This window comes from Meriones unguiculatus (assembly GCF_030254825.1).
Source record: "Meriones unguiculatus strain TT.TT164.6M chromosome 13 unlocalized genomic scaffold, Bangor_MerUng_6.1 Chr13_unordered_Scaffold_34, whole genome shotgun sequence".
In the NCBI taxonomy this organism is placed as follows: domain Eukaryota; kingdom Metazoa; phylum Chordata; class Mammalia; order Rodentia; family Muridae; genus Meriones; species Meriones unguiculatus.
Genome location: NW_026843646.1, coordinates 206,825 through 223,233, shown reverse-complemented (window position 1 = coordinate 223,233; position 16,409 = coordinate 206,825). Strand labels below are relative to the sequence as shown.

Sequence of the window (16,409 nt, the reverse complement as noted above, 5' to 3'; positions counted from 1 at the left end):
AAAGCTTCCCACCTTTAGTATGACTGGGCAATATACTTCCAATCTTTGAACTTTACTTTGATACATGAGAACCCCAGTTCGGGAGCATGTATAAGATCAAAAGAGACAGCAAGTAGCACACATGTAGTACTAGTGTTCTCCCTGTCAGTCAATCCTTATGTTTGCAAATGGGTGAATGAAGGTAGTCAGGCCAATTCTCAGGTCACAGCCTTATAAGGATATAGCATTATGAGGAAAACAGAACTATCTGTCTTCCTAATTTTGGCTATTCCTGTATTTCCAAATAGGAATGTGAGTTCTCAATCTTCAGATAACTACCCTCTCCAAACCCTAATTTTCAATTCAGCTGTTTCCAGCTTTGCCCTTATTATGAAATCTTGCTAGCCAGGACCTAACCCTTCCAGGTATAATCTGCATGAAGAGGTAGGGATCAAGGCTCAGCCAGGTGCTAAGCTGGCAGGGGGCAAGGCCCATTTGAGGCCACAGCTCCCCAAGCCTAAGGTCTAGGTTAGCCACGTGTCCCGCCTGTCCCCCAGTTCTTGCAGCTCTATCCTGAAAGCGCAGACCAGCACCCTGGGGTGTAGTCTCTCAAGGAAAAGGATTCCTCTAACCCAAATTGTTCTGGCTTTCTTTTCCTTCTCACTGCATGAGCCCTAAGCCAGGAAATAGGGCAGCGGAAGTCCTGCACCAGTCTAATCTCTCGACACCGATCTCCGAGATGCCTGGCCACAAGGGACCTCTACTCTTATCCCTATACCCACAGGCAAGCTTCTGGGCAGGCCTTATCTTAGAAGCCAGCACGCTGGAGGAAAGAGAAGCCTCCAGGGCAGAGCAGGCCCCGACAGACCCTTAGTGTATAAAATGCTGGAGCTGGCTTTGGCTGTTCAGTGGTTTATTGGTGACACTAGGCAGGAGAGCTCCAGCGTTACCGCTCCTGGTGTCTCATCCCAGTGAGTCTTGGACTTGGGGGTTTTGCCAGGGTCAGCCAGACATCTCAAACTTTCTCCTATTGCTTGACAACTTACTCCTTCAGCAGATAGGGACCGCTGTTCTCCAGCGTGTTGGGGAGTGGGGTGTGGCTTTGCCAAATCCCCAAAGCTTGGAGACCTGGACAAGTGGATCCCACAGGGATCCACTGTAGAGCACACCTCATGTCCCAGGTCTAACTCATGCACCCTGCTCTATCTCACCTGAAATCTGTGGGCCAGGATCCTAGGACTTGAGTTGGAGACCTCTGGAAGCCTGGCACTCCGGCTTCCTTTGCTTTGCTTGTCACCAACCTGACCAGCCCAAAAGCCTCTGGGTGCCTCTCTGCTCCAAGAAGAGAAAATCAGCAAAACCAGGCAGAGCGCCGCCAAGATGCTCCCCCTCCTGCCACTGCCCTTCCTTCTGCTCCAGGGCTGTGCAGCTGGCCTGTTTGAAAACCCTCAGCTTCTTGCTCCTTTCCAGGGTATCTGAGCATCTGCACAGAATGAAGCTGGTTTCCATCATCCTGATGTTTCTGGGTTCACTCGCCTTTCTAGGCGTGGATGCTGCACAGCCAGAGGATGTGTCCTTGCAGTGAGTTTGGGGCAGTGCTTTCTTCATTCCTAATACATGGCAGTCATGGAACAATGAGTGATGGCCTGGAGGGGTTAGAAGGAAGTGGAGATGGGAGCTGGCCGGGACATCACTTGAACTCAAGCCAAACACACCTGCTTGTGTTTTCTAGGTGGGATAAGCTGGCACTAAGTAGTGGAGAGATGGAACTGCAGGCATCCAGCAGCGATTCCTCAGAACTCACTGGTGGGGAGACAGTTCCTATGGAGACTTTTGTTCTGGACCAGGAGAAGGAGAGCACATCTAAAACTCCACAAGCCAGGTAACTACACCCTCTGCAGAGGATGTGCCCTTTCGACTACCCAGGCCCCGGGAGGATTGTCCAGGCCAGACTGCAGCTCTGGTGGAGGGAGCAGGTCCCAGGTCCCTCAGGTTCTGTTTGGCCCTGGTCCGAGGTGCTTAGGGCCAAAGCCCTGGTTGGTTAAGTTTCAAGTGTCCTTCCTTCTCTGCAGCACTCCAAGCTCAGCCCACTTTCGAGTCAAACGCTACCGCAAGATGATGAACCCTGGCTCCCACAACTCTCGATGCCGCTTTGGGACCTGCATGTTGCAGAAATTGGCCCAACAGATCTACCAGTTGACAGACAAAAGGAAGGACCCTGTTGCCCCCAAAAACAAGATCGGCCCTCAAGGCTATGGCCGTTGATGCCGGCGTTCCCTGCCGGAGGTCCTCCAGGCCCCGTCTGTGATGTCCTCCCAAGAGCAGACACAGGCAACCGCAGCCTCCGGGACCCACTGAGTCATCCCTAAGCGCTTTAGGATTTAGTTAAGGGTGGCAGCATTGAACAGTTGGGGTACTTTCCCTTTGGCACCTGCTTTGCACCAGGGAGGACTGGGACAAACCTGCAGAGATCTGCCTGGCTGCCCCTAACGGAGGTAGAGGAACCCAAGATCAAGCCAGGCTCACCACACACACTGAGAAGTACAGACTGTTACTCTTCAGGCAGGGTTCTGAGCCGCTGCCTAGCCTGCTCACAAACTGGTTTCTCACGGGGAAAATAAGCCTCATTACTACTTGAACTTTCCAAAACCCAGTGAGTAAAAGTGCAATGCTTGTTATACAAAAGTAACTGTCATATTTAAGTTTGTTTGTATCAAGAGGTGCTTTTCTTATAACTTCAAATATGTAGAGATATTTTTGTACATTATATATTGCATTAAGGGCATTTTAAAGGAAATTATATTGTCACCATCCCCTACTTTAAGAAGTGAAGGTCTCAGCGAGCTATAAGGTTGTTTGGTTGAGTATGTGTGAGTGTGTGTGTGTGTAAAGAGGAGAGCGCCGGATTACCACCTGTGGAAGAAGAAAAGACATTATGTCTCTTATAATCTATTTACTTAAAATATGTGACCTGGGAAAAAGCAAACCAATAAACTGTCTCAATGCTGATTCATTTTCAGTTCATGCATCTAAGGAAGGGTGGTCTTGGTTTGGGTTGGCCTGTGGGTGCTGGTGTCTTGCTTCTTGTTTTGGGAAGACAGAACTTCAGTGTGGGTGTAAGCCAACATTTCTTTACACGGCTTTATCTGTCACGAGTTCTGTTGTCCATATGGGTGTACAAAGCGCGTGTCCTGGGTTCACCACCTTGCGTGGCGGCCAGACCAGGAGAGATAGGGTGAGCCCCAGTAGGTAGGCAAGCATGGGCTTCTCAGATTGCCCAATACACTCCCAATTTTATGGGGGTTGCTCACCGAACCTGAGCTAAGGCATTCTTTGGAGACTTTCTAAGTAGAGAGTTTATGCTGCAGCTGCAGGTATTAAATAGCTACTCAGGCAAAGCCAGCAAAATGTTCTCAAGTCTCTGAGAAACTCTCAGCTAGGAGCCCAAGTCCTCACTAGACCCTAGCATCCATGAGTGGGGCTGTATCACCCTCTGCTGTTTGTCACACATGGTCCCTGAGAGTGGTGGACAGTTTAATAAGTGCAGTTTAATAAGTTCTCCTATGTGGGAGTCAGCACATAGCCTTAATGAAAGAAGAAAGAAAGAAAAAAAACAGTTTGCAGATGCCAACTGCCCCCCCCCGCAACTGCATGATGGCTTGCTGTGCCAGGATAGTTACTCGATGCCCTCATGCTGTGCAGCGAGCAGCTGCTGGCCAGAGACCAAAAGACAGACAGACAGACGTGCAGCCAGAATCGTGCGCCTCTGAGGGCCTGAGACCTTCAATGTTCCTTCTCCCCCTCCAGGCACCTCTTCCTTTCTCTTTCCCAAGTCTTTTTCATGCTCCCTTCCCTTGCCTCTCTCTCCCTTTCCTTTGTCCTTGCTTTCTGTCACCTCCAGAGCAGGTGAGGAGTGCTAGATTCTAAGCTTGAAGGCCAGGTGGCGCCATATACATGCCTACGTAGTAGGCTGTGTATTGTCTTGATCAGCCAATCCTGGAAGATCAATTATTGTGCTTTCCTGAAAGATTTACTGGCCATTTGAACACTCTGAGTTGCTTGTGTCTCTAGCTAGTATAGAATATCTGGAAGCTCTTTGGTTTGAAGGATGGAAGTGTCTGAGAATGGCATTAAAGAGCCCTAGCTAAGGGGCAGGATCTTTTCTTCCTTGCAGAAGAAGAGAATTATACACAATGAAAAGAACTGGGCCTGGGTCTGAGTCTACACACAACCTGATAGAGGCAGCTCATGCTTCAGAAGAAAGTAGCCTACATAGCATGTAGAATGTCCCCACAAGGCTTCAATTGTTGACCCCTTGATATAGGTAGTATCAGTCCCATCCAGTTCCATGCCCTATTTGATCTTAACAATTTCATGAGGCTCCCAGTGAGAGAAGATCATAAATTCAGCAACAGACCATCCTGGCCCCAAGTACTTCTTGCTAAGCAGTAACTCAGAACTGTGCCAGGCACTGAAGAGGCACAAGGCATGTATGCAAGAAGAAATGACTAGAAACTCCAATCCTGTGCCAGTGGGTTCACGGTGGTCTGAAGGGCCTATGGAAACTGACAAGAGCAAAGACTACTTTGGCCTCATTGACAGTGGCCCAAGCCTCTCACTCATTTCCAAAGTTTGTCCCATAGCCACAGAGACATCCAGCCAAAACCTCACTCTGGCAGAACTTCAACTTACCAGACAAAGTTGCCAAAGACAGGTTGGGCACCAGCTTAGGGGCAGCTGCAAGCAGCGAACAGGCATCTAGCCTTCATCTGAGGGATTCTTATGACTTCAGGGAATTCAAGGCAAGTATAAGCACTGTGGTTCAGCTGCTCAACTAAAGTCTTTCCCATTGCTAAACCTGTGACTTGAGACATTTCGGAGGAGACAGAGACCCTCTTATGACCAGCCTGGTACAGTATTTGGGATTAACTAAAGGTCATCACAAAGCCTTGGACCCTACTCTGGAAGATGTTCAACTGACTTTATGGATATATATCCATCTCTATACAACAGCATTTTCATTTCCTGCATGGATTATCATTAGATGAAAACATCACAATTTGTTTAACTGTTCCTGTCTGCTGTTACACAATATAATTTCCTTTATTTTTCCCATTAAAAATGTTTCTTTTGCATTTATTTTTGGGTCATTTTATGACTTATTTAGGATAAATAATTGGAAGCAAAATGTTGGCAGCGTGAGGGGGGCAGAAGTAGGAGGATCACTATGAATTCTAGGCTAGTTTGATCTACATAGCAAGTCCCAAGCCAGCCAAAGTTACATAGAGAGACCTTACTTGAAAGAAAGAAAGAAAGAAAGAAAGAAAGAAAGAAAGAAAGAAAGAAAGAAAGAAAGAAAGAAAGAAAGAAAGAAAGAAAGAAAGAAAGAAAGAAAAGACTATGATTTGGGCTTGTGGGTGTGGGCATACAGGTGGGGGCAGAAGACAGCTGTTGGGAGTTTGTTCTCTCCTTCCGATGTAGGCTGGGGGTCAGTGGGGAGAATGCAGGAGGTCAGTCCTGTGCAGAGCTTCTGCCCACTGACCCACCTCACAGGCCCTTATGATTCTCATACTGTCCTTTATATCTTGAGTACTTAAAAAATCCTTAATTTATTATCTTGTTCTAATAACATGGTTATAATTGTCAGCTGAATCTTCTTCATGCTTCATTTCCTACTATAATCTGAACTTTCTGGTTCATTTTATTAAAGCTTGTTCTGTGTTGTCTGTGTGGACTGGACAGAGGTGAGTCACTCCAGAGAGGCTGTTTGCTTCTTTTTGACTGGTGTGTGTGTGTGTAAAATATAAAATGACTTTTTCCTTCTATGGAGATCAGACAATGTCTCGATCCAATTATTTCCTATTGTATGGAACACTAACATTCAGCCTGTGTCTTGCCTCAAATGGTTCTATTTGTAAATAGCAGTAGGATACATTTTGAGTGCAAAAGCTTAAACAGAATGACTCCATGTCTTGTTTGTGTAAGTAAATAACTGGCACAGAGAATGAAACAAAAACTTATAAATAACACACACAGCAAATACTAGCACCTATGAAGTTATCAAAGTAAATTGGGAACACATGGATATATCAAAACCCTGTCAGAATAAAATAAAATAAAACAGGCTTGTGAGTATACCAAACACACAAGACCAACAAAGGATGCAAACCTTCAACTGGTTCATGTAAAAAGAGGAACTCCTTGCCCTGGGGAATGGCACTCATCAACCTGTCCTTAGACCATCAGGTATGCATGTCTTCAAGGAGCACCTGAATGCCCGATTCCTTCCCCAGGGCTTCTGCTCTGTGCTGGATCAGCTTTGTGACTGTAGTGACACCAGCTCTTTGCAATAACTCTGGGCTCTTTCACTAAGGTCATTGGAGTCCTGTTATCCTTTTAACCCTTTATTTACAATTCTGTAACATTAAATATATGTGTGTATGAGAAGTGTAATGTGTGGTCTGAGAGTTAAGATTAATAATTGTGGTTGGAATAAAAGACTTGTGTTTGCCCTTTTAAGGCTTTGGCTACCGAGTGATATCTGTAATACTTGGTGATATAACACCAAGGGAACTGATATAGCTGTTAATTTGTTAATTCAATAATTAAAAGTATCCATCTGTATGTATGTATATATGTGTGTATGTATATATGAGTCGCTATGAAGGGCTGGCTTGCTTGGAACTCAAAGCAATAGCCTGCCTTTGAATCCCCACTGCTGGGATAAAGGAACTACAAACTGGCTCAGGTATAATTCTGACATAGCTCCCTTCTGCCACCTTCATAATTTACATCTTCAATGGTCTATATGCAGTCTTTTTCTGCCTTAATATCTTAGAACATCCACTTTTTAAAATAATGTCATGTTTTGTTTTGTTTGTTTGTTTGTTTGTTTATTCTTTAAACATTTTAATGTAAAGGAATTTATTTTTGCTTATGATGAGAGGCAGGGATTTCTCTCTCCAAACTGCCAGCCAGTTGTTTAGCATGCATATGAAATAAGATGCACACAGCCTTGCAAGCTGCTTTCTTCAGTCTCCACAAAGAAATCTGAAGTTCTCTGGGGTGACAATGGGGAGAAAGCTAGCCAGGCTCTGTCTTCTACTTCCAGGAAAACAGCTCCACTCCTTTTCTGTTTTATATGTTGGGGCTTCATGTCAGGTTTACATCTTCTTGTAAATGGGTGCTATGATAACTTCTCCAACAGTAAATAGTTGAGTGTTTCTGGTCCTCTCATTCTCTTCTGTTGCTCAGTTTCTCATTTCCTGCACTACCTTAACAATATTTGAAAGCTTATTCTGAAACTGTTCAAACTCACGCAAAAGGTACAGATGATAAAATGAAGATTCTTATATTATTAAAACCCAGCAAATAAAGTTGGTTGTGGTATGGGCCAGCATCCTGTCAACTGTATTCTTTTGACTGCAGGAAGACTGACTGTCATCCACAGCACCCTGCAGGTCCTGCTTCAGATGATCCCAGAGTGACTGCTGAACACCACCCTCCACCTCCCATCCAGATTGCTCTACTCCACCAAAGACAGTCATGAGCTACCCTCACATTGTTAGACAGGCGGTAGTGGTGCATACCTTTAATCCTAGCACCCTGGAGGTAGAGGCAGGCAGATCTCTGAGTTTGAGGCCAGCCTGGTCTACAAAGTGAGTTCCAGGACAGCCAGAGCTATACAGAGAAACCTTGTTCTGAAAAACAACAACAAAAATGCTCACTCAAGTTACACAAGTTGCACATGGTCCAGGATTGCCAGGCTCTTGTTGCTTTTTCATTGAGCCTAGTTGGTAACCTTTGGTGTCAGTTTGATGGACACCAGTTAGAACAGCGATCCTTAACCTCTTTAGCCTATTACAAACACATGAACTTTGTAGAAACTCTGATAAGACCACCTTGCCAAACTAACTGAACTGGATGCTCTCTGGGCATGGCATGGCACCATTGCTATTTCGAGTGTTTAGCTCCTGAGACCACTCCACTTTGTTTAGCTCATACATTGTCATACCTAGGCATCTCCAAAAATGGATACATAACAGATTAGAACAAAAGGTGACTGGTTTATTTGTTTTAGACTCAGGGCTTCATCTAGTGGAACAGCCAGAAACAAAAGGGCTAACTGCAGCCAGAAGGGCAGGTGTTTAGAGAGAAGGCAAGCTGCAGCAATGAGAAGAAAGCCAGCTTGTGATGAGGCAGCATGAAACAGGTGTTCTGGTGGCCTGTGCAGGCATCCAGGAGGAGCTGCAGTGTGCTACTGGGCACCGGGAACAGCAGAGAGCAAGTCAAATTGTGTGAATTTGTAGTTCCAAGCCTCAGGCAGGAAGACTGTAGGTTCAATGCCAGCCTGGGATGCATACTGAGACATTGCTGCAAAAATCAAAACAACAGCACAAACTTAATAGTAAATAAACAAATGAAAAGAATGAAAGAAAGCCTTCTAGAAACAAGCACACCAAAAGAAGTCCTCCTTGGAATTCAGAAAAAGAACTGGAATTACTGATGAATTGTATCCACCATTCATATGTTAAACTCTTAACCCTCAGACTCTCAGGACCTGACTTTGAAAGGAAATTCAGAAAAATTTAAGAGGGCTGGAGCCAGGACTCAGCAGTTAAGAGTGCTGCTACTGCTGCTGCTGCTCTCATAGTAAAACCAGGGTTCAAGCCTGCACATGCCTTCAATCCCAGCTGTAGGCAGGCAGAGGAAGGCAGATCTCTGTGAGTTCCAGGCCATTCTGGTCTGCAGAGTAAGTTCCAGGACAGCCAAGGCTACACAAAGAAGCCCTGTCTTGAAAAACCATTTTTTTAAATAAGAGAGAGAGAGAGAGAGAGAGAGAGAGAGAGAGAGAGAGAGAGAGAGAAGAAAGGAGAAAGGGAAAGAAAAGAAAAGAAAACTACAGTCTATTCCCCACCATCCACATCATGGCTCACAAACATCTATAACTTCAGTGCCAGAGACTCTGCTGCCCTTTTCTGCCCTCCAAACCCAGTGGCACCTAGCATGAATTTGGTGTACATGCACACACACAAATAAACACTCATACACATAAACTTGAAAAACGAACAAACGAATAAATGAATGTTTAAAACAAGAAGAAAATAATAATATGAGTATGTCTTAATCTAATCTGTACCTTCTTGTTTCTATTTATTTTTGTGGCCATGAATTTAAGACTCTTTCAGCCTCCTGAGTGCTGGGATTAGAGATGTGCCCACCATTTTCTGTGTCCACAGGAAGGCCCATCCCTAAGTACACAGAGAGAAGTTAGCTATCTGTAAGCCAAGGAGAAGGGACATCCAACCCACAGAATCACAAGAAAACATATGTCTACTGCTTAATTTACCAGCCCTTAGTATTTTGTTGTGGTCCCAACAATTCAATACTTGTTGAAGGAATTTGCAGGAACAGGGCATAGCTAACACCTCAGAGACATAGTACTGTGGCTAGATCTCAGACAATTATGTGACAGGGTCACTAATTCAGGACAAATAGAATTTCGTGTGTGTGTGTGTGTGTGTGTGTGTGTGTGTGTGTGTGTGTGTGCATGCTCACATACATGTGTTCCCATGATTATGCCAGAAGACTGTCCAGTGTCTTTCTTTATTGCCCTCATTTTTGAAACAGAGCCTCTAATTGAACCTGGAATTGACCAGTTCAGCTGGACTGGCTGAGCAGGTAAGCCCTAAGGTACCCCTGTCTATCTTCTCGGTACTAGGGTTAAAGGCATACTGCTACTCCTGGCATTTTATATACAAGTTGGGAATCTGAACTCAGGTCCTTGTGATTGTACAGCAAGCACCTTACCCACTGACATATCTCCCCACCCCATGGTTTTTATTCATTCATTTAATAATGTACAGCCTTTGCATATACTTTGTACTGGGTCCTGTTCCAGGCATCAGGTATATTGCCAGTAGGATGCTCCAGATGAGAGAGGATGTTGGAGTGGATTGGAGTGATAGAGAATGAGGTATTGACATTGGAACAACTAGCCATGGAGGTGATATTTGTTAAGTCAGCTTGGCCTTGAATATACTGCTCACAGAGGGGATCAGAGACCCTATTTACAAAGAGGAAACTGAGAGTTGGATCAAATGGGTTATCTATACCCATTCCAAGTATACTATTTTTTCCTAGAGAAGGAAGCTGATTTTCTGTGCCTATAGTTTCCATTGGCCCTAGGTGAACAAACTTAAATATTTCCACCGAAGGCTCCATTTCGTTTCATTGATTTTTTTTTCTAGATAACAAATTTATTCTTTATAACAAATTATAATATTAAAGGAAATAAATCAGTTTTGCATTTCTGTTTACATCTATACCTTTTCAATCTTGGGGCTGTCCAAAATTATTTTCTTTCTTTTTTTTTTTTCAATGCAGTTTATTCAGGAACATTGAACAATCCTCGGACCCCGGGGAAAGCCAGCCCACAGCTTAAATAGCCTCTGGGTAGCCAACCCAGGCGTGCCATGGGGGCAATGCAGATAGGTCCACATACATGGAAGCAAGCCAGATCCTCGGCCTTAGCCTAATGTGGAGTTGTTCGTTTCATTGATTTTATAAGCAATATTACAACTGTATCTAAACTTTGCTGGTTTTTCTGAAAGGCCAAAGCCCCCCCCCAAAGTGGGAAGCTGGTGTTTCCATGCAGTAATTCCCATGCCACTGTAGACATCTGTGCCACTCTAGACAACAATCAGATACCCTAATACAGACCACACTCATGGTCCAGCACTATATGACCTGGATTGAGGAAAAAAAGGACCAACAACAAAAAATGTCCTCCAAACTAATAGTTTGGTTCCAGATAAAAATCCATCCCAAATTCTCTCCACCACTTTTTTATTACATGATAGACAAATCATTAACACCAAGTCAGAAGACTCTCACTAGTATCTAGGAAGCTTTAGAGTAAACTATCAGGTTAGACCTGACAAGCTGATAACAGGAAATAGCCAGGCCTTTAAGATCTTGCTCTTAGACACAGGCACCCTGTCTGCTTTATCACTGTGGAGGACTCTTCACTCACCTCATTATTTGAAGCCCTGAATTAATGTGAGAGTCCAAGAGAGCCTGGGTGACTTATACTCTGGCCTTGTTTCATTTGGCAGTCAGTAGAGAGGACAGTAAAGGGGTTGGGTGTTGAAATCAGGCAACCTTGAATTTGAACACTGACTCTCCCTCCTCCGAGCCCTGTAATTGTGGACAAATGCCTTTAACATCAGTCTCTATTTCATTAGGTATAAAGCCAGGGGAATCATGTTTACCTTATGGGCTGGTAAGGGTGAATGATACAAGGTGTAGGAAAGCTTCAACCCCTGGTTGGCAGTACAGTCAATGCTCATTAACTGGCCACTTTTAAAAGTAGTAACAACTAAGGATGCCCTCTCCTAAAACAAAAGGTGTCTGTTCTTGTGTGTGTGTGTGTGTGTCTGTGTTTGTGTGTGTTTGTGGTGTTTTCCTACATTGATACAGGTGCATGTGCCTGGTGATAAATGTGGAAACCAGAAAAAGAGTTTGAGTGCCTTGTTTTGTCCTTTCCCTTCTCAGTTTCTTGAGACAGGATCTCAAGAGCTATGCTGGCAGTCAGCAAGTCCCCATCATTGTTCTGTCTCCCTCCCCATTCTCCCAGCACAGACACACTGGATTTTCACATGGTCCCTAGGATCTGAACTCAAGTCTTCGTGTTTGCTCAACAACTACTCTTACTCACTAAGCCATCTCTCCAGCCCATTCCTGTTCTTTTTCCAACTGAGAAGAGAGAGCTGAAGCAGTTGATAGACTGGTTTGGCATAATTCATATGCAAGAACTAGACTTGAGGATTTCTAACACCCCACCCCAACTCCAATATTCTAAGATATTTCGTTCAGGGAGAGATGAATATCAAAGAGACACAGAAAAAGGCAGTCATGTTTTCTAAGCAGTTCCTCTGGACACATGCTCCCCAGAACTTCCAGTCCTACTTACAAGAACCAGTTATTCAAAGAGACCATGGCTTGGAAAAGGAAGTCTGGACAGAGAAGACCAGCTAATTTCATGAATTTCATGGTGCAAAATGATTCTTTCTTTGCAGACATTTGACTCTTCCAAGATGTTTTCTTGGAAGGTATGCACACAATCTTGTTTTCTGAGAGATCCTTGAAAAAAAAATCTGGTGTATTAATGATCTCTCTTAAAATACCAAATATGGTGGCCAGAAGGGAACTTTTCTTTCTGAATAATAACCAAGAAGGGAATTCTAATGAATATTTTGGCACACAGATGTCATTTTCTGGCTCTTTCAGGACCCAAGAGCAGTAGGTCATAATGAAAGCTGCTGATGGCAACTCTAGTCAATCCAAATGTTTTCTCCATGCTATCAGTTCTCTACATGAAATGATTTAACAGCATGTTTGTGTAGTTGAATGTATACACAGAGTGAAAATTAAATGTTGATATGAAGTGTGGAACATTTCTGTGAAAGATATCGCTTATTACATTCAATGGATTTGTATAGAGTTTTCCTCAGCTGATAAAGTGAAATGACCCTTTCCATGTAGAGAGATGAGAAGTTCATCCTGAAGATGATGCCTATCTGCTTCCCTCCCTCTTTGCCTTCCTCTTCCCTTCCTTCTTTTTCTTGATAGGATATCTTGAAGTTCAGTCTGTCATTGAACTCTGTGTATAGCGGAGAGTGACCTTGAATATCTCACCCTTCTGCCTCCACTTCCCAAGTGCTGGGATCTTGAGAATATGTTGAAACCCTGGTTTTATGCAGTGCTGTTGATTCAATACTGGGATTCAGATGCTAGGTAAGTACTCTACCAATTGAGTCACACTCCCAGCCTCAAGACCATGTTTGATGTAGGAAAGTAAAATAAGCTCATTTGTTTGGAGTCAAAGCCACACAATAAGGCAATGAATGTCATCCCCATCTGGTATACCACCTATCCGGAGGCTCTTCTATGAGCTGTTGATGCTGTATGTTCGTGTTTGATTGTGTAACTTAAAAAAAGGTCAAGGCAGCTCATTTTTCAGTTTGCATTCCATGCCAGAGTAAAAAAAAAAAAAAAGTAACCCTCTACTTCCACCTGCTGTTTTCTTTGAAATACATTTGTTGGTTGATCTTTGTCAAATGTCTTGAAGAATTTGGGGGCTGTGAAATGTTAGTTTATATAGCTCTGTACTAACAGATCTGATATGTTATGTTAGGTGCTAGGATAAATTGTATGGTCCCATGGATGCTTGCTCTATGTTAAGCTAGTTTAATGGCTATGTGCACCATCCACTAGAATAAGCTTGCTGAGACTCAAGAGGACCTAGGGAGTACCTATAGGGTCTTGCCCAGTGAGACCCCCAAGCAAGGTCCAAGACTTAAGAGTTTGGGTATCTCTTCCTCATGGAGCATCTATAGCATAAGAGCCATAACTGAAGGCTGGTTCCCACACAGGACTGTTCTCTGATGGGTATGTCAAAGGTTAGCATTCCCATCCCACCCCACCCTGGAAGCAAAAAATGCTCTTCCTAGTAGAACTGGCTGGCAGGCTTCAGATGGAGTTCACTTGTGATGTCTTTGGGTGTTTTATCTTTGTCTTCTTTGAGGAAACTGAGGCAGATGAAGGAAGAAGCATTTTCCGGGAAGTGAAGATAACACTCCCAGGTGGAAGACTCTAGGTTACATATGGAGATATTGGTAAAGAGTTCACAGTCTGGAGAGCTGGACTGGCCTGATAGGGGCTCTTAGTCATCTTATGGGAGTCATAGAGGATAGAGATGAGCTATCTTGACTGTTCTAGAAAGTGGGATTTTCCTCTTTACCGTCTTCGGGAAGATGTAATCATTTGCAAGAGTTTCTTTCTTGTTGTCCCTTAGGAATTCTCTAAATTGTAATATTTTTATTGGCAGAGATTAATGTGCCTGATAAATGTTTTTTTTGTAGTATTCTTTTTAATGTCACATCTAATATTTTTTAAATGACATAGAGCATTAAGGAAATGACCTTGGAAATTTTCTCCTATCAGATGGTGCCTGATAAAACAAAGTATGAGTTATTGCACTCCTGTGTCTTGCACTACAGCTCATACACAAGGGCACATTTGTTGAATACCTGAGCCCAATCACCTTTCCACATATCTTCAGAAGTCCTGGTGTGGGTGGAGGTAGGGAGGAGTAGGAGGAAGCTTCCCAGGATAACTGAGATGGACAGTTCATGGCAAACAAACCCTGAGTGCTTGAGTGTGATAAGGAGATGGAAAGCCATACTGTATAAGCTTCAAAATACAGATGCATTTCCTACAGAGTAAAAATGACTCTCAAAAAACTAACAAGAAAGTCGTACCATGGAAAATCCCTTCCTCCCATGTCTGGTTCTCCAACTCTTGCCCTTGTTAATGTGGTTCACAAGCCTGCTCTTTATACATCATACATTTTCTTGTTTATGTCCTGTTTTTCTGTAGGGCTGTGTAAAAGCTTTGGGAACTTTCCAGCCTGGCACAAGCCATGTCAAGAGGCCAGTTATTAAAGTAGTATTTTCTTGGAGGGTGGGAGCAATGGGATCATGGAAATGGAAATTAAGAGAACCCAAGTTGAAAGAAAACTCCTGAAGGTCTAAGGTAATGACTCAATTGTCCCCTCCTCCCAAGGTACTCTTGACAGTTCTTATTTCTAGAAGATTCTGGGTTGTCTCACTTTTCTTTTCCAGTCAGGGAAACAACTGTTCAGGTGAATAATAAGGTGAGTGCTTACTGGTATACTTGATTTGAGAAGTGTGGGAGCCCACTATTCCTTGCATCTGTTGTGTCCTTGGCTTACCCCAGAAGCCTTACCCCAAACTCAAAGCTCCAGCCAGAAAGCGCAGCCAGCTTCCTCACTTTGAGTTTGTTGGGAGAGTAGAGACAGCTATTGCTGAGAGAACTGAATATGACCAGTAGGTTATACAAATGAACCGATTAGTCATAAGGTCACCACAGCTGCAGCCTGAGAAAGGTTTTCAATAGAAGGACATGGGTAGGATCCATGATGAACAGGTGGACAAGGCTATGCCTTCTTTAGCAAGTTTGTCTGTTGATGAGCAAGAAGTCTGTTGGGCAGTGTTAAGGCAGGATTGTTTTGTAGTGTTTGCCATGCCAGCTTTCATGTCTCTTGTTGTGTCTGGTGAGTAGGATGCTGTCAAGAAAATACAGTGAGGCTTCTCTGAGCTGAAAAAGAGCACTTTTGCAATTTGCCTTTTGTCCCTTCCGTCTGTTCAGTCTGTAATCTTAGTCACTACAGACTGTTTAAGTGAGTCACCTAAAGCAAAGCTGCAGATATGCTATTATTTCAGCCATAACAGGTTTGACATGCAAGCCAGCTCCTAGTTATCACTCATGAGGGAGCAAGGGACTGTAGCTGTACACTCCCATGTATTTTGAGGCCAACTTTAAGAACATCCAGAGAGCATGAAATGCCTCAGATGATGCATTGGTCCACACATCTTGGAAATTCAATATGCTGCAGAGGCAAAGGGTCTTTGCAAGCTCCACATTCCTCAGGACCCAAAACACATGAGGGTTTGCCCTCATTCATTACCTCTCCCTTTGCCCCGTCCCCACATGAGTGTGTGCAGAACCTTAGGGAAATTTCCCGGAGGCCACACAAAGGGGTTAGAGGACTTTGAGAATGCTCTGAGAAGGAAATAAAAGCTTTAAACAGAACATTGTGCCGTGCCTTGAAAAGTCATCTAGTTCACACTTGTGTCAGAATCTAAATATTGTCTGAAAAATGGCTAAATTTGCCAGGATCGTGAGCACTGAAACCACTCAAAATAGCTCTCAGGAATCTTGAAAGCCAATGTGGCTCTGGTAGGGAGTGGCACTCAAACCGGTAGCTGATTATAGGGAGGTTTTACTCTGCAACTCTTGGAAATGGCAGATGCCTCTCATCTTCAAGTGAGTCAGTCTCTCTTTCATCAGCTTCAAGTGTGGGAAGGGGACTTGTGCCTATCAAGTAAAGTCCTTAGTACTGTAAGCTCTGAGCCTTTTCTCCCAGTTGTGTCAGTGTTGCATCTTAGTATGCAGCAACAGCAGCAGCAACAGCATCTACCAGCTTTCCTCTGCTTCTGACCCCACCCTGGATTGGCTAAATCCAGGTTCTCTTCTGCCAGGCAGCTGCAGGGTAGAATTCCAGAGCTGTCCCAAGGCAGTTCCCAGCAGTGGATGGTGCTGCACTACAGAAGTCAGTTTGCAAGTCCATCCTTTGGAATCTGGAAGACTGTTCCTCAGGAGAATGTTATGCAGTTTGGCAAGGTTTCCAGGCTAGCCCAAACCACTGAATAAACCCAGAATGGAGTTAGAAGGAAGTGCTCTGATCACACCATTGTAGGTGATAGAGACATTTCCTGTGTCCTGTGGGATGCACTGTGATGTGTGATTTTAAAGTTACCTGAACCCCTGCTTTGTAGGGTGTT

General features: G+C 44.0%; 1 pseudogene; it reads left to right on the top strand.

The window, feature by feature from the left end:
• Nucleotides 1-1,471: 1,471 nt before the first annotated feature.
• On the top strand, nt 1,472-2,337 carry LOC132650894 (pro-adrenomedullin-like; annotated as a pseudogene).
• The last annotated feature ends 14,072 nt before the right edge of the window (nt 2,338-16,409 follow it).